Source organism: Plecotus auritus (assembly GCF_963455305.1).
Source record: "Plecotus auritus genome assembly, chromosome: X".
Lineage (NCBI taxonomy): Eukaryota > Metazoa > Chordata > Mammalia > Chiroptera > Vespertilionidae > Plecotus > Plecotus auritus.
In genome coordinates this window covers 49,775,794-49,794,168 of record NC_137784.1, presented here as the reverse complement: position 1 = coordinate 49,794,168, position 18,375 = coordinate 49,775,794, and positions in this window count along the sequence as shown.

Below are 18,375 nucleotides of genomic sequence, written 5' to 3'. Positions count from 1 at the left end.
TTGATTTGCATCTCTCTGATGATTAGTGACTTTGAGCATGTTTTCATATGTCTCTTGGCCCTCCTTCTGTCTTCTTTTGAAAAGTGTCTATTTAGATCAGTTGCCCATTTTATGATTGGGTTGTTTATCTTCTTTCTGGTAAGTTGTATGAGTTCTCTGTCAATGTTGGAGTTTAAACCCTTATCATTGATATCATTGGCAAATATGTTCTCCCATGCAGTGGCCTTTCTTGTTGTTTTATTGATGGTTTCCTTTGCTGTGCAAAAGCTTTTTATTTTGATGTAGTCCCATTTGTTTATTTTCCCTTTAGTTTCCATTGCCCTAGGAGCAGTATCAGTGAAGAAGTTCCTTTGGCATATGTCTGAGATTTTGCTGCCTGTGGATTCCTCTAGTATTTTTATGGTTTCCCGTCTTATATTTAAGTCCTTTATCCATTATGAGTTTATTTTTGTGTATGGTGAAAGTTGTTGATCTAGTTTCATTTTTTGCATGTACCTGTGTAATTTTCCCAACACCATTTGTTGAAAAGACTGTCTTGACTCCATTGTACGTTCATGCCTCCTTAGTCAAATATTAATTGGGCATATTGGTTTGGGTCAATTTCTCGGTTCTTTATTCTATTCCATTGATCTATATGTCTGTTCTTGTGTCAGTACCAGGCTGTTTTAAGAACAGTGGCTTTGTAATACAGCTTGATATCTGATATTGAGATTCCACCTACTTTATTCTTCTTTCAGAGTATTCCTGCAGCTATTTGAGGTCGTTTTTATTCCAGAAGAATTTTTTGAAGGTACGTTCTAGGTCTGTGAAATATTCCGTTGGTATTTAAATGGGAAGTGCATTGAATTTATAGATTGCTTTGGGTAGTATGTACATTTTGATGATGTTGATTCTACCAATACATGAACATGGTATGTTAGTCCATCTTTTTATGTCTTCCTCTATCTATTTTTTTCAGTGTCGTGTAGTTTTCCACATATAGGTCTTTAACCTCCTTAGTTAAGTTTATTCCCAGGTATCTTAATTTTTTTGGTGCGATGGTAAATGGGATTGGATTTTAGTCTCTCTTTCTGTCAGTTCGTTATTGTTGTATAGAAATGCCATAGATTTCTTGGCGTTAATTTTGTATTCTGCTACAATGCCAAATTCATTTATTAAGTCTAATAATTTTTTGATGGAGTCTTTAGGGTTTTCTATGTACAGTATCATGTCTTCTGCAAATAAGGACAGTTTTACTTCTTTTCCAATTTGGATGCCTTTTATTTCCTCTTCTTGTCTGATCGCAATGGCTAGTACTTCCAGCACTATGTTGAAGAGGAGTGGAGATAGTGGGCATCCCTGTCTTGTTCCTGTTCTTAGGGGAAATGGTTTTATTTTTTGCCCATTGACTATGATGTTGTCTGTGGGTTTGTCATATATGGCTATTATTATGTTGAGGTATGATCCTTCTATTCCCACCTTGCTGAGAGTTTTTATCAGGAAAGGGTGTTGGATTTTGCCAAATGCGTTTTCTGCATCAATTGATATGACTATATGATTTTTATATCTCAATTTGTTTACGTGATGTATCACGTTTCTTGATTTGTGAATATTGTACCATCCTTGCATCCCCGGGTTAAATCCTACTTGGTCATTGTGTATGATCTTTCTGATGTACTGCTGGATCTTATTTGCTAGACTTTTGTTGAGGATTTTGGCATCTATGTTCATGAGGGATATTGGCCTGTAATTCTCTTTCATTGTGTTATCTTCATCTGGTTTTGGTATTAGGGTGCTGCTGGCTTCATAGGAGCTTGGAAGTGTTTCTTCCTCTCAAATTTCCTGGAATAGTCTGAGAAGGATAGGTTTTAGTTCTTCCTTGAATGTTTGGTAAAACTCCCCTGTGAAGCCATCTAACCCCGGGCTTTTGTGTGCTGGAAGCTTTTTGATGACTGCTTCAATTTTTTCCATAGGTATCAGCCTATTGAGTTGTTTAATATCTTCCTGAGTAAGTTTTAGAAGGTTATATTTTTCTAGGAATGTGTCCATTTCCTTCAGGTTGTCTAGTTTGTTAGAATAGAGTTTTTCATAGTATTTTTTTTAAATAATCCTTTGTTTTTTTGTGGGGTCTGTTGTTATTTCTCCTCTTTCATTTCTAATTTTGTTTATTTGGGTCCTCTCTCTTTGCTTCTTGGTGAGCCTGGCTAGAGGTTCATCAATCTTGTTTATCCTTTCAAAGAACCAGCTCTTGGTTTTGTTGATCTTTTGTATTGTTTCTTTTGTCTCTATGTATTCATTTCTGCTCTGATCTTTAATATCTCCTTCCTTCTGCTCACTGTGCGTTTTTCTTGTTGCTCTCTTTCTAATTCTTTGAGTTGTTGAGTTAGATGGTTTATTACCATTTTTTCTTGTTTTTTAAGGTAGGCCTGTAGAGCTATAATCTTCCCTCTCAGGACTGCTTTCATTGTGTCCCATAGGATTTGCAATGTTGTGTATTTATTGTCATTAGTCTCCAGGATGTTTTTAATTTATTCTTTGATCTCATTGATAACCGAATCATTGTTTAGTAGCATGCTATTCAGCTTCCAAGTGTTTGAATTTTTTGTAATGTTTTTATTGTAGTTTATTTCTTATATTATGCCCTTGTGGTCTGAGAAAATGCTTGATAATATTTCAATCTTTTTGAATTTGGGGAGACTTTGCTTGTAACCCAATATGTGGTCTATTTTTGAAAATTTCCCATATGCACTTTAGAAGAATGTATATTACCTGGCTTTGGAGTGAAATGCTCTGAAGATGTCAATTAGGTCCATCTAATCTAGTGTGTCATTTAGAATTGCTGTTTCTTTGCTCATTTTTTTGTCTAGAGGTTTATCCAGTGAAGTCAGTGGTGTATTTAAGTCCCCTTCTATGAATGTATTGTTGTCGCTCTCTTCCTTGATATCTTCCAGGAGATTTTTTATGTATTTGGGTGCTCCTGCATTGGGTGCATATATTTTTACCAGAGTTATATCTTCTAGTTGAATTGCTCCCTTTAGTATTATGTAGTGGCCTTCCTTATCTCTTGTTATGGCCTTTATTTGAGATCTATTTTATCAGATATAAGTATCGCAACCCCAGCTTTTTTTCATTTCCATTTGCCTGAAAAATGTTTTCCCATCTTTTTGCTCTCAGTCTGTGTGAATCCTTTGCTCTGAGGTAGGTCTCTTTTAGACAGCAAATATATGTGTCATGTTTTCTTATCAATTCAGCTACCCTATGTCTTTTGATTGGTGCATTTAATCCATTTACGTTTAATGTTATTATTGACAAGTACATGTTTGTTGTCATATTTTTCCTTAGTGTTTGTGTTTCTTCTTGCCCTTCTCTTTCTTCTTTTTACAGCAATCCCTTTAGAAGTTCTTGCATTGCTGGCTTGGTAGTGATAAACTCTCTTAGCCTTTTTTTGTCTGTGAAGCTCCTGATTCCACCTTCAATTTTGAATGATAGCCTTGCTGGGTATAGTATTTTTGGATTCAGTCACTTGCTTTACATCATTTTGTGTATTTAACTCCATTCACTTCTGGCCTGGTGTGTTTCTCTTGAGAAATCAGTTGATATTCTAATAGGAGTTCCCTTGTAAGTAACTTTCTGTCTCTCTCTGGCAGCCTTTAAAATTCTTAATTTGTTGTTGGTATTCGCCAATCAAATTATGATGTGTTTGGTGTCGGTCCTTTGGGGTTCAATTGTTTCGAAATCTTGGACTTATTTAGTTTTTTTCTTGCCAATATCAGGGAAGTTTTCTCTCATTATTTCTTCAAACAAATTTTCTAGTCCTTGCTTCTCTTCCTCTCCTTCTGGTATCCCTATTAAGCGAAAGCTGTTTCGTTTTGTGTTGTCCCAAAGCTCTCTTAGGCTCTCCTCTTGCTTTTTAAGTCTTCTTTCCAGTTGCTGCTGTGTTTGTGTGTTTTTTCCTACCTTGTCTTCTAATTCGCTGATGTGGTCCTCAGCCTATTCTAGTCTACTGTTTAGGCCTTCCATTGTGTTCTTTATTGCATCTATGTCGTTCTTCATCTCCTCTTGGTTTCTTTTCATGTTGGTGACATTCTCATTCAGCTCCTTATATTTATCATTGAGTGTGTGTATTTGTCATTGAGTTGTGTGTATTTGTCATCCATCTGTTTAAACATCCTTATAACCATTACTCTGAATTCTATCTCTGATAAACTGCTAGCCTCGAATTCATTTAAATCCCTTTGTGGTGGTTCCTCTTTCTTTCCTTTGGGGATTTCTCTTTTGTCTTCCCATGTTTTCCTCTAATGTTTTAATTGTAGATCTAATTACTTTGCTACCCAGGTTCTTTTGAGGATGGTGCTACTGGCGTAATCTCTCAGTTCACCTGGCCTTTTTAATCTAGTGTAGCTCCCTACTTGAGCTATTTGGGTTCTCTTGATGTAGGCCTGTGAGCTTGAGAGGCACAACTGCCGTGTCTAGAAGTCAGCCGCCATGGAGGGGAGTGTCCCAATTTTTGCTTAATTGAAATCACGTGTGCTCAGCAGGGACTCACAGTGGAACCCAGGAACCGTCTGTTGGGGTGTTGGGGATCAGGGGGCCTGCTCTCTGGAAAGGCGTGACTGTGGTGCCCAGAGTTCTGCAGTATTGGGGTGGGAAGACCCAGCTTTTGCTGTTGCACCTGTGGTGGATAGGCGCTTACTCCCAGTGGCGGCTCACAGGAGCACCCGCAGTACGTTTGTCAGTGAGGAACACTGAAGGACTCTGAAGGGCACTGGCAGTGTAGCCGTGCAATTGAGGCACCTGTGGGCCGGTTTCCAGGATGTGTGAATTCAAAACTTCTACTGCTGGGGAGCAGTGCACCCCCACTTGTCCAAGATCGCACCCAGGGAGAGCTCACAGTGGCTCCCACTAGCACCCTGTGGGTAGATGGGCTCATGGTGCCTGCCTGTTGGACCTTCACATCTGTGGAGGTGCGCTTGCCGGGCACAGAGTTCTGATGCACTCTGAGGAGGCCTGGCACCACTGTTGAGCCTCTGGGGTGAATGTGGGCAGTTATCCAGGAAGAGGGAATTCAGAATTTCTACTGCAGGGCCGTGTGCCCTTGAATGTGCAGAATCACACCCTCGGGGGCTCTCAGCAGCTCCCAAGCACTAACTAAGGAGTGGAGTGCCCTGGCAGCCTGCGTGGCTGGAAATGCACGAATCCTGCTGGAAACGTGCGAATCCAGAGTGGAATGCCCTGGCTGCCTGCGGGTCTGGATATGCAAGAATCTGGAGTGGAGTGCCCTGGCTGCCTGCAGGGCTGGATAGGCGTGAATCTGGAGTTCTGCTGCTGAGGAGGAATAGGCTGCACTTTCTGCTGCCGAGCGGTGCACCTTTGGAGGTGGAGGTTCCAGGTTCTGTGGGTCTGCAGCTGGGGTAGCAGGATTTTGGCTGGAGTGGCTGCTGGGTCGCGGGGCAATTCCAAGGACTGTCTGGTTGGTGGTGTTGATGATTTCCTAAAGAAGGCCTTTCTCCCCTTCAAGATGGCATGGACTCCGTGCTGGAGTCCTGCCATCCGGGGAGTGCCCGCAGTGGTGGTAGTCTCTCCTTGTCAAAGAGAGCCTGTCTGACAGCTCCTGCTGCTCCTGCAAGGTTTAACTTTCCCTCACTCACTCAAACACACACCACGCACATCCACACACTCTCCTTTCATACCCTCACTCACTCACTTCCTCTCACTCACCTCCGTACTGCCAGCCGCCATCTTTTTTTCAATCGGGAGCTTGCATTTTTCTAAGAATGTGTTCATTTCATCGAGGTTGTCCATTTTGTTGGAATAGAGTTGTTCATAGTATTTTTTCATAACCGTTTGTATTTCTGTGGGATCAGTTATTACTTCACACTTCCTTAATTTCTGATTTTGTTTATATGGGTCCTCACTCTTTACTTCTTGGTGAGCCTGGCTAGAGGTTCATCAATCTTGTTTATCCTTTCAAAGAACCAGCTCATGGTTTTGTTAATCTTTTGTATTTTTTTGTCACTATGTCATTTACCTCCACTCTGCTATTTAATATTTCCTTCCTTCTGCTAATGCTTTTCTTGTTGCACTCTTTCTAACTCTTTGAGTTGTAGGGTTAGATAATTCATTACCAGTTTTTCTTGTTTTTTGAGATAGGCCTTTAGAGCTATTTACTTCCCTCTCAAGATTAATTTTACTGTATCCCATAGATTTTGGATTGTTGTTTTCATTGTCATTTGTTGCTATGATGCTTTTTATTTCTTCTTGGAACTCTTTGGTAACCCAATCACTGTTTAAAAGCATGATATTTAGCCTCCAGGTGTTTATTTATTGTTTTTATAGTAGTTGATTTCTAGTTTTATGCCATTGTGATCTGAGAAGATGCTTGATATGATTTCTATCTTCTTGAATTTGAAGAGATTTTGCCTGTGACACAATATGTGGTCTATCTTTGAAAATGACCCATGTGCGCTTAAAAAGAATGTATATTCTGTGGCTTTGGGGTGAAATATTTTGAAGATGTAAATTAATTTTCTCTGATCTAGTGAGTCATTTAGGATGATGTTGCTTTGCTGGTTTTTTGTTTAGAGGATTTATCCAGTGGTGTTAGTGGGGTATGAAAGTCCCCTACTATGACTGTATTGCTGACAGTCTCTCCCTTGATATCCTCCTGAAGTCTTTTATGTAATTGGGTGCTCCTATATTGGGTGCATATATGTTTACCAGAGTCATATCTTCTAGTTGAATTGCTCTCTTTTGTATTATGAAGTGGCCTTTCTTATGTCTTGTTATGGCCTGCACGTTGAGGTCTAATTTGTCAGATATAAGTATTGCTACCCCAGCTTTTCTTCCATTTCCATTTGCCTGAAAAACCTTTTTCCATCCATTCACCATTAGTCTGTGTGAGTCCTTTGTTCTAAGGTGGGTTTCCTGTAGACAGCCAATATATGGGTCATGTCTTCTTAACCACTCAGCTATCCTAAGTCTTTTTATTGGGGTATTTAATCCATTTACATTTGTATTTAATGTTACTATTGATAGGTACTTGTTTGTTGCCATTTTTATTATTTTTTATTTCTTTATTGATTAAGGCAGGGGTCCTCAAACTATGGCCTGTGGGCCACATGTGGCCCGCCAAGGACATTTATCCGACCCGCCGGGTACGGCTGCCTGTCCTGCTTAGCAGCCGACTCATCCCGGCCCCGCAGTGCGCATAGGAATTAGTTCATAGTTTTTTTTTAACTATAGTCTCGCCCTCCAATGGTCTGAGGGACAGTGAACTGGCCCCCTGTTTAAAAAGTTTGAGGACCCCTGGATTAAGGTATTACATACATTACCTTATTCCTCCATTACCTCCCACCTCCCATTCATGCCCCCACCCTCTTTTTATCTGTGTCCAGTGATTAGGCTTACATGCATTCATGTAAGTCCTTTGGTTGATCTCTCCCCCTTACCCTTACCCTCCCTTACCTTCCCTGAGATTTGACATTCTGAAAGATGTTTCTCTGTCTCTGGATCTATTTTTGTTCATCTGTTTATGTTGTTAATTATATTCCACAAATGAGTAAGATCATGTGGTATTTACCTTTCTCTGCCTGGCTTATTTTACTTAGCATAATTCTCTCCATCAACATCCATGTTGTTGCAAATGGTAAGAACTCCTTCTTTTTTACCGCAGCGTAGGATTCCATTGTGTAGATGTACCACAGTTTTTTAATCTACTCATCTGCTGATGGGCACTTAGGCTGTTTCCAAATCTTAGCTATGGTGAATTGTGCTGCTATGAACTTAGGGGTGCATATATCCTTTCTGATTCGTGTTTCTAGTTTCTTGGGATATATTCCTAGAAGTGGGATCACTGGGTCAAATGGGAGTTCCATTTTTAGTTTTTGGAGAAAACTCCATACTGTTCTCCCCAGTGGCTGCACCAGTCTGCATTCCCACCAGCAGTGCAATGGGGTTCCATTTTCTCTGCATCCTCACCAACACTTGTCGTTTGTTGACTTGTTGATAATAGCCATTCTGACAGGTGTGAGATGGTACCGCATTGTTGTTTTGATTTGCATCTCTCTGATGATTAGTGACTTTGAGCAGGTTTTCACATGTCTCTTGGCCTTCCGTCCCTCTTATTTCGTAAAGTGTCTATTTAGATCAGTTGCCCATTTTTTGAGTAGGTTGTTTATCTTCTTTTTTTTTAATCTGCAGAAGTTCCCTGTAAATGTTGGAGATTAAACCCTTATCATTGATATCATTGGCAAATATTTTTTCTCTCATGCAGTGGGCTTTCTAATTGTTTTATTGATAGTCTCCTTTGCTGTTCAAAAGCTTTTCATTTTGATATAGTCCCATTTGTTTATTTTCTCTTTAGTTTCCATTGCCCCAGGAGCAGTATCAGTGAAGAAATTGCTTCGGCACATGTCAGAGATTTTCCTGCCTGTGGATTCCTCTAGTATTTTTAAGGTTTCTCATCATATGTTTAAGTCCTTGCTCCATTTTGAGTTTATTTTTATGTATGGTGTAAGTTGGTGGTCTAGTTTCATTTTTTGGCATGTATCTGTCCAATTTTCCCAACACCATTTATTGAAGAGACTGTCTTGACTTCATTGTATGTTCATGCCTCCTTTGTCAAATATTAATTGGGCATATTGGTTTGGGTCGATTTCTTCATTCTCTATTCTATTCCATTGATCCATATGTCTGTTCTTGTCCCAGTACCAGGCAGTTCTGAGAACAGTGGCTTGGTAACAAAGCTTGAAATCTGGTATTGAGATCCCACATACTTTATTTTTCTTTCTCAGGATTGCTGTGGCTATTAGGAATCTTTTTTTTGGTTCCAGATGAATTTTTAGAGAGTTCTTTCTAGGTCTGTGAAATATGCCATTGGTATTTTAATGAGGAGTGCATTGACTCTATAGATTGCTTTGGGTAGTATGGACATTTTAATGATGTGGATTCTACCAATCCATGAACATGGTATGTTCTTCCATCTGTTTACATCTTCCTCTATCTCTTTTTTCAGTGTCCTTTAGTTTTCCGCGTATAGGTCATTTACCTCCTTGGTTAGGTTTATTACTTAGTATCTTAATTTTTTTGGTGCGAAGGTAAATGGGATTGCTTGTTTAGTCTCTCTTTCTGTAAGTTCACTATGGGTCTATAGAAATGCCAAAGATTTCTTGGCATTAATTTTGTATCCTGCTACATTACCAAATTCATTTATTAAGTCTGTTAGTTTTTTTATGGAGTCTTTCGGGTTTTTTATGTACAATATCATGTCATCTGCAAATAAGGACAGCTTTATTTCTTCTTTTCCAATTTGGATGCCTTTTATTTCTTCTTCTTGTCTAATTGCAATGGCTAATACTTCCAGTACTATGTCAAACAGGAGTGGTGAGAGTGGGCATCCCTGTCTTGTTCCTGTTCTTAGGGGAAATGGTTTTAGTTTTTGTCCATTGAGTATGATGTTAGCTGTGGGTTTATCATATATAGCTTTTATTATGTGGAGGTATGATCCTTCTATTCCCACCTTGTTGAGAGTTTTTATCAAGAAAGGGTCTTGATTTTGTCAAATGCCTTTTCTGCATCAATTGATATGAGTATGTGATTTTTATCTCTCAATTTTTTTATGTGATGTATCACGTTTATTGATTTTCGGATATTGTACCATCCTTGCATTCCTGCGATAAATTCATGTTGTATGATCTTTCTGATGTAATACTGGATCCGATTTGCTAGAATTTTGTTGAGGATTTTGGCATCTATATTCATGAGGGATATTGGCCTATAATTCTCTTTCATTGTGTTGTCTTTATCTGGTTTGGTATTAGGGTGATGCTGGCTTCATAGAAGGAGCTTAGAAGTGTTCCTTCCTCTTGAATTTTTTTGGAATATTCTGAGAAGGATAGGTTTTAGTTCTTCCTTGAATGTTTGGTAAAATTCCCCTGTGAAGCCGTCTGCCCCTGGGCTTTTGTTTGCCGGAAGCTTTTTGGTGACTGCTTCAATTTCTTCCATAGTTATTGGCCTATTGAGATGTTTAGATTCTTCCTGATTGAGTTTTGGAAGGTTATATTTTTCTAGGAATATGTCCATTTCCTCCAGGTTGTCCAGTTCTTTTGGAATAGAGTTGTTCATAGTATTTTTTTAACAATCTTTTGTATTTCTGTAGGGTCTGTTGTTATGTCACCTCTTTCATTTCTGATTTTGTTTATTTGCATCCTCTCTTTTTGCTTCTTGGTGAGCCTGGCTAGAGGTTCATCAATCTTGTTTATCCTTTCAAAGAACCAGCTCTTGATTTTGTTGATCTTTTGTATTATTTTTTTTTTTTGGTTTGAATGTCATTTATCTCCGCCCTGATCTTTATTATTTCCTTCCTTCTGCTTACACTGTGCTTTTCCTATTTCTCTCAGTTGTATGGTTAGGTAATTTATTACCATTGTTTCTTGTTTTTTACAGTAGGCTTGTAGAGCTATGAACTTCCCTCTGAAGACTGCTTTCGCTGTGTCCCATAGATTTGGTTTGTTGTGTTTTCATTGTCATTTGTTGCCATGATGTTTTTTATTTTTTCCTTGATCTCTCTGGTAACCCAGTCATTGTTTAATAGTACGCTGTTTAGTCTCCATGTGTTTGATTTTTTTTGGATTGTTTTTATTGTAGTTCATTTCCAGTTTTATTCCACTGTGATCTGAGAAGATGCTTGATATGATTTCAATCTTTTTGAATTTGAAGAGATTTTGCCTGTGACCCAATATATGGTCTGTCTTTGAAAATGACCCATGTGTACTTGAGAAGAATGTATATGCTGTGGCATTGCGGTGAAATGTTCTGAAGATGTCAATTAATTCCATCTGTTCTAGTGAGTCATTTAGGACTTATGTTTCTTTGCTGATTTTTTGTTTACTGGATTTGTCCAATGGTGATAGTGGGGTATTGAAGTCTCCTACTATGATTGTATTGCTGTCAATCTTCCCTTGATATCTTCCAGGAGTGTTTTTATGTATTTGGGTGCTCCTGTATTGGTTGTGTATATGTTTACCATAGGTATTTCTTCTTGTTGGATTGCTCCCTTTAGTATTATGAAGTGGCCTTCCTTATCTCTTGTTATGTCCTTCACTTTGAGATGTAATTTGTCAGATATAAGTATTGATACCCCAGCTTTTTTTTCATTTCCATTCACCTGAGAAACCTTTTCCATTTCTTCACCCTCAGTCTGTGTGCGTCTTTTTTTCTGAGGTGGGTTTCTTGTAGACCGCAGATATATGGGTCGTGTTTTCTTATCCAATACCTTACCCTATGTCTTTTGATTGGGGCATTTAATACATTTACATTTAAAGTTATTATAGATAGGTACTTATTTGTCACCATTTTTATTCTTTACCCGTGTGTTCCTTCTTTGCTTTCTATTTCTTTTTATTTTACAGCAGACCTTTTAGCATTTCTTGCATTGCTGTTTTGGTGGTAATAAATTCCCTTAGTCCTCTTTTGTCTGTGAAGCTCCTGATTTCACCTTCAATTTTGATTGATATCCTTGCTGGGTAGAGTATTCTTTGATTCACACCCTTCCTTTGCATGACTTTGTATATTTCATTCCATTCCCTTCTGGCCTGATGAGTTTCTTTTGAGAAATCAGTTGCTAGTCTGATGGGGGTTCCTTTGTAGGTAACTTTCTGTCTCTCTCTGCCCAATTTTAAGATTCTTACTTTGTCTTTGGTGTTTGCCAATTTAATTATAATGTGCCTTGGTGTTGGTCTTTTGGGGTTCATTTTGCTTGGGACTCTGTGAGCTTCTTAGATTTGTGTCAGTTTTTTCTTACCTATATCAGGGAAATTTTCTGTCATTACTTTTTCAATCAGGTTTTCTATTCCTTGCTCAGTTTCCTCTCTTTCTGGAACCCCTATTATGTGGATGTTGTTTTGTTTCGTTTTGTCCCAAAGTTCCCTTAGGCTCTCCTCCTGCTTTTTAATTTTATTTTCTAGAAGCTGTTCTACTTGGGTATTTTTTCCTACCTAGTCTTCTAGCTCACTGATGCAGTCCTCTGCTTCTTCTAGTCTACTCTTGATGCTTTCTATTGATTTCTTTATAGCAGCAATGTAATTTTTCATTTATTCATGGTTCTTCATTCCCTCTTGGTTCTCACACATATTGTCGAATTTTTCGTCCATTCTTTTCATCCACCTTATGATCATTTATCTGAATTCTTTCTCTGGCAGTTTGCTTGCCTCCATTTCCTTTACTTCCTTTTCCAGTGAAGCCTGCTTTTCTTTCATATGCGGGCTGTTTCTTTGTCTCCCCATGGTCTCTCTTTTCCGGGTGTCTGCTTATGTAGTTCTCTCTCTCCTGCGTTGATATAAATGCACAGAATACAACACAACCAGGTAACGCACACAAGTCACTTAACAGAAATGTATTCACGATATTAATAACCCCAAATAAAGGTGACCACCAGAGAAAGGCAAATTAGGGTATAAGAGAGAAAGGAGAAGAGAAAAGAAAAAAAAAAGAAAGGAGTGGCAAAATGAAATTGGGAAAAGGAAAAAAAGAAGTAAGAGAGAAAAGAAGAGAATAAGAAATAAAAGTGGAACCAACTATATATATGGGGGGAAAACTCCAATAGAACAGCCACTAATCCCAGCAAATGCTAGCATCATGTACTTGGACATGAATACAAACTACCAACAACAATATCAAGGGAGGCAAGTAAAAACAGATGCAAAAAAACAAAGCAAACAAAAAAAACAAAACAAAAAAAGAATAAGCAAAACCATCTCACAAACAAACATAAAAATCAATATAGTCAACATTCAAGCAAACAACAACAAAAGGACAGAGAGAAAAACAAATTTTTGGATAGTGAAGACAGAGAAGAGAGAGGTGTGTATGAACTCGGAGTATGGGATTGGAAATTAGATATATAAGTAGGGTGAAATTTTTACAGGGGGTAAAAAGAAAGAATAGGGAAAATCTGAAGCAGGAAAAGGGTAAGAGAAACAGGACAACAAAAGGGCAAAAGTTAGAAAGAGAGTGATGGCATAAAGGTAGATTTGAGATAGAGTAGAGTGATGCTAAAGGAAAGATGAAAATAGTATGTAGAACACTAATCTCAAAGTAAAATAAAGAGAAAATAAAATGACACTTTTTTTAAAAAAAGGTAAAATAATAGTAGTAATAATACTGATAGAAAATAAAAATGTAATAATTAAAAAAGTAAAATCCAGTGAGGAAAAAAGAAAAAAAAAGAAAGAAAAAATTAGTTTCTTAAGTAAAAGATGAAAAATTAAAAAAAAAATAAAAATAAAATGTGCAGTAGTGAAGGCCATTCACTTCCTCTGTTGTTCTGTTTGGCACACCTGTTTAACTGTCAGGACAGTATTGCAGTTCCCTGTGTTCCACTGCTCCTCAGTGTTGTAAGCTAGTCCTGATTTTTAAGCAGGCGGTGTGTCTTACTTTCTTGTATTCCTTAATTTGTGATTACACAAGAGTAATTTTGTGAATTAACCCCTGGGTGGCAGTGTTTCTGGGTTGACTTCCGGGTCTATAGGTCCTCTCTATCCTGTGCTTAGATCCTGCTTTCCCTGTGGCTCTCAGTACCAGTTTGTGGGAGTGGGATTCCCGAGAGCTGGTTCTCTGACGGTCACTCCCTGCTCTGATCCCCAGGTTCCAGAAAAACAACTTTCCCCTGCAGTCTCCTAGGGTGTCCCCAACTGGGTGATCCTATGTACTGGGCTCAGTAATCAGAAGCAAGGATTCAAAGAGGAGAAAGCGCGAGTGTGTGAACTCCGAGTCTGCGTGTAAGCCTGCACAATCCCTTTTTCCCCCTTGTGTCCAAGCACCCGGCACACTCCCAATATTTTTAGGCTGTCCTTCTGAATCAGATCAAATGGGTTGCTTTTTAGAGATCCCCTCTATTAGCAGCTCTGAAGACTCCCTTCCACATTCACGGATCACGCCAACCCCAACATCCACCGATTTTTCTAGGTGCAGACTTCCCCCATCCTCCAGTTCCTGCAGTGCGTGCATTTTTCTGTCTTGCCAGGACCAGAGACCTCACGTTATCCCAGGTGAAATCTGACCTTTCCGTGGTGGAGTGCAGAGCTCTTGTGAATCCGCATGTTTGTGCCAATTGGGGACCGGTGCTCTGGGGTTCGCAGCTGTTCTGTGGGTGCTGCAGTTGTAGATTTTCAGGTTTCCAATAACATCCACTTTCCCCTTCAAGATGGCGGGGTTTCCGCGTCCCAGCTGGTGACTCTGAGGGGAACCTGGCAGCAGTGGGGACTGCCCAGTCAGGGGACCCCCGTGCAGCAGTCCCCCACCTTCTCCTGTTGTATAGCTGTCCCTTAACACTCCAACAGACACTCCCCGTATAACCTCAGCTGTTCTTTCTATCTGCTCCGGGACAAGGCTCGGGACAAGTCTGTCTATTCGACCTCCATTTCCCCCCCCCCCCCCATTTTTATTCTTGATGCCTGTGTTTCTGCTTTCCTTCCTATTTCTTATTTTTACAGCAGACCCTTTAGCATCTCTTGCATTGCTGGTTTGGTGGTAATAAAACTTCCTTAGTCCTTTTTTGTCTTTGAAGCTCCTGATTTCACCCTGAAATTTTATTGATGGCCTTGCTGGATATAGTATTCTTTGATTCTGACCCTTTCTTTACATGGCTTTGTATCTTTCATTCCCTTACCTTCTGGCCTGATGTGTTTCTGTTGAGAAATCAGTCAATAGTCTGATGGGAGATCCTTTGTAGGTAACTTTCTGTCTCTCTCTGGCAGCCTTTAAGATTCTTACTTTGTTGTTGGTTTTGGCCGATTTAATTATGTGTCTTGGTGTCAGTCTTTTGGGGTTCATCTTTTTTGGGACTATGTGAGCTTCTTGGAATTCTGTGAGTTGTTTCTTCCCAATATCAGGGAAGTTTACTGTCATTATATTTCTTCAAACAGGTTTTCTATTCCTTGCTCTCTTTCCTCTCCTTCTGGCCCCCCTATTTTGTGGATGTTGTTTCGTTTCATATTGTCCCAAAGTTCATTTAGGCTATCTGCCTGTTTTTTTACGTTTTTTTTTTTTCTAGATTCTGTTGTGCTTGGGTATATTTTCCTACTTTGTCTTCTAACTCACTGATGTGGTCCTCTGCTTCTTCTAGTTTACTCCTAATGCATTTTATTGAGTTCTTTATTATAGCACTGTCATTTTTTCATTTATTCTTGGTTCTTCTTCATTTCCTCTTGGTTCTTACACAAGTTGTGTAATTTGTCTTCCATCCTTTTCAGCAACCTTATGACCATTGCTGTGAATTCTTTCTCTCTCATATTGCTTGCCTCCGTTTCATTTACTTATTTTTCTGGCAATCCCTCCTTTTCTTTCATATGCAGACTCTTTCTTTGTCTCCACATGATCACTCCTTTCAGAGTTACTGGTTATGTAGCTCTCTCCCTCCTGCATTGACTTAAAGGCACAAAATACAACACAACAATACACAATGCTCAGGGCACCAAACACAAATATATTCACAGTATGAATACCCCCAAATAAAGGTGAACACCAGAGAAAATAGAATTAGGGAATAGAAATGAGTGCAAAAATGATATTGAGAAAATGAAAAAAAATGTAAGAGAGGAAAGAAAGAGAAGAACAGAGAAGGGGAATTATATGTATATGGGGATAAAACTCCAATAGAACAGCAACTAATCAAAAAATGCAAACAACAAACACCCAGAGATGAATGCAAAGTACAATCAACAACTGTTCCAAAAAATACAAACAACAAACACCAAGATGAATCTGAGGAGGCAGAGCTTATTTCCAGAATGTAAGGTCAAGGAATTGAATGGATAGGGAAATAACCACAATTCAGTATAGAGGAGGTAGAAAGAGAGTGAGTGTATAAGAATAAAAATAAAAAACAAAATGCAAAAAAACCCATATATATATGAAAATATATAATTTCCCCCTTCTTTAATCTATCTATGTATTTGTTTACTATTGGAAAAGGAGAATAGAGAGTAGATAACCCTGAGTTGGTGATTGGAATTAGTTAAGCTATTAGTAGAAGAAGAGAACAAGCAAGGATAGGAAAAACAGAAACAAACAAACAAAAAAAACAACAAAAAACAAACAAAAAAATTGGGTAGTGAAGAAAGAGAAGAGAGAAGTATGTATGGGCTTGGAGCAGGGGAAAGGAAATTAGACATATGAGTAAGATCAATTTTTAACAGGGAGTAAAAAGAAAGGATAGAGAAAAACTAAAGCAGGAACAGGGTAAGAGAAACAGGACCAAAAAAGGTGTAAAGTGAGGAAGAGAGTTTTGACATAAGGAAAAATTAAGATATTGTAAAATAATGCTAATGTGAAAATAAAAATAGAATGTAGAACACTAATCCCAAAATAAAATAAAGAAAAATAACATAAAATAAAACTTTAAAAAAGGTAAATAATAGTATTAATAATAACAGTTTAAAATAAAAATATAATAATAAAGGTAAAATCAAGTCAGAGAAAAAAATAGTTTCTTAAGTAAAAAATAAAAATGTGAACTAGTGAAGGTCGTTCACTTCCTCTACTCTTCTGCTTGGCATGTCTGTTTCCTTTTAGGTAGTCAGCACAGTTTTGAAGTTTGCTGCTATCCACTGCTCCTCTGTGTCATAAGCCAAAACCCTGTTTTCAAGCAGGCGGTATCTCTCTTCTCTCTTTGTTTCTCGGCATGCCTTTAGTTGTATTTATACACAAGAGTCAGTTTCTGATACAACTCTCAAGTGGCAGTGTTTCTGTATTAATATCCAGGGTTAAAGGGCCTCTATACCCTGGCACTGCATGTGTCTTTTCCCCCTGGTTCTGAGCAGCGAGTACAGAACTTCAGGCTGCCTTTCTGGGCCCAGTCCAGCTGTGGGTTAATATCTAGAATCCCCTTCTGCCAGCAGCCCTGTGGACCCCCTTCCACAGTCAAGGGCTACACTGACCCCAAAGGCTGCAGATTTTGTGTGGCGGAGTCTTTCTCTGAGACCCTAGTTCCCACTGTGCACATTTCTCTCTCCAGCCTGGATCCCAAATCTCCCCATTCTCTAGGCCTGTGGTTGGCAAACTGCGGCTCACGAGCCACATGCAGCTCTTTGGCCCCTTGTGTGTGGCTCTTCCACAAAATACCATGGCCTGGGCGAGTCTATTTTGAAGAAGTGGCATTAGAAGAAGTTTAAGTTTAAAAAATTTGTCTCTCAAAAGAAATTTCAATTATTGTACTGTTGATATTTGGCTCTGTTGACTATTGAGTTTGCCGACCACTGCTCTAGGCAATATCTGACATTTCCATCTGCAGATTGCCTCACCAGCTGTGTTTAATTCACCATTTCCGGGTGGGTGCTGTTTGATTCAGCTGTTCCTTCTATTTGCTCTGTGAGAAGGTGCAGGGCTTGTCTGTGTTTTCTGCACCGCTTTGTCTCCTCCTGAGCAGACTTCCCAGGTGTCAGTGGTCAGGGAGGCTGGAGTGCCAGCATTTGTGGGTTCGCAGCTGTGGTAACTGGTCCCTGGGCGTTGTGGTTGTAAGGACCTAGAAGCTATTCGAGGTCTCCTTGGTTGAAGGTAAGGCTGGGGTTCTGAACACATTAAGTTTCCTGATCACAGCCTGTCTCCCCTTCAAGATGGCCCCGCCTCTGCAGCAGAGCCAGCTGCTCCTGGAGAGATTTCAGCCACAGTAGAGGTTGCCCCGGCATGGGGGGGTGGGCAGTCCGCCAGTCCCCAACAGTCCCTTGGAATATACCTGTCGCTCACTCACAAATACAGACACTCTGTGCACATCCATGCACTCTCCTTTCATTCTCTCACTCACACACTATCTTGCAGCCTCCTGTCCCTTCAGCAGCCATCTTGGATCTTTGCCCAGTGATTTTTAATCGACTCATATACTGATGGACACTTAGGTCATTTCCAAATCTTAGCTATAGTAAATGATGCTACTATGAACATAGGAATGCATATATTTTTTTCTGATTTGTATTTCATATTTCTTGGGATATATTCCTATAAATGGGATTACTGGGTCAAATGAGAATTCCATTTTTAATTTTTTGAGGAAACTCCTTACTGTTTTCCACAGTGGCTGCACCAGTTTGTATCCCCACCAGCAGTAAAGGAGGGTTCCTTTTTCTCCACATCCTTGCCAGCACTCACTGTTTGTTGATTTGTTGATGATAGCCATTCTGACAGGTGTGAGATGGTACCTCATTGTAATTTTGATTTGCATCTCTCAGATGATTAAATGTGAGCATTTTTTCATATGCCTCTTTGCCTTTTATATGTCCACTTTGGAGAAGTGTCTGATTAGGTACTTTGACCATTTTTTATTGGATTTTTTATCTTCCTTTTGTAAAGTTGTATGAGTTCCCTATACATTTTGGAGATTAAACACTTATTAGATGTAACATTGGC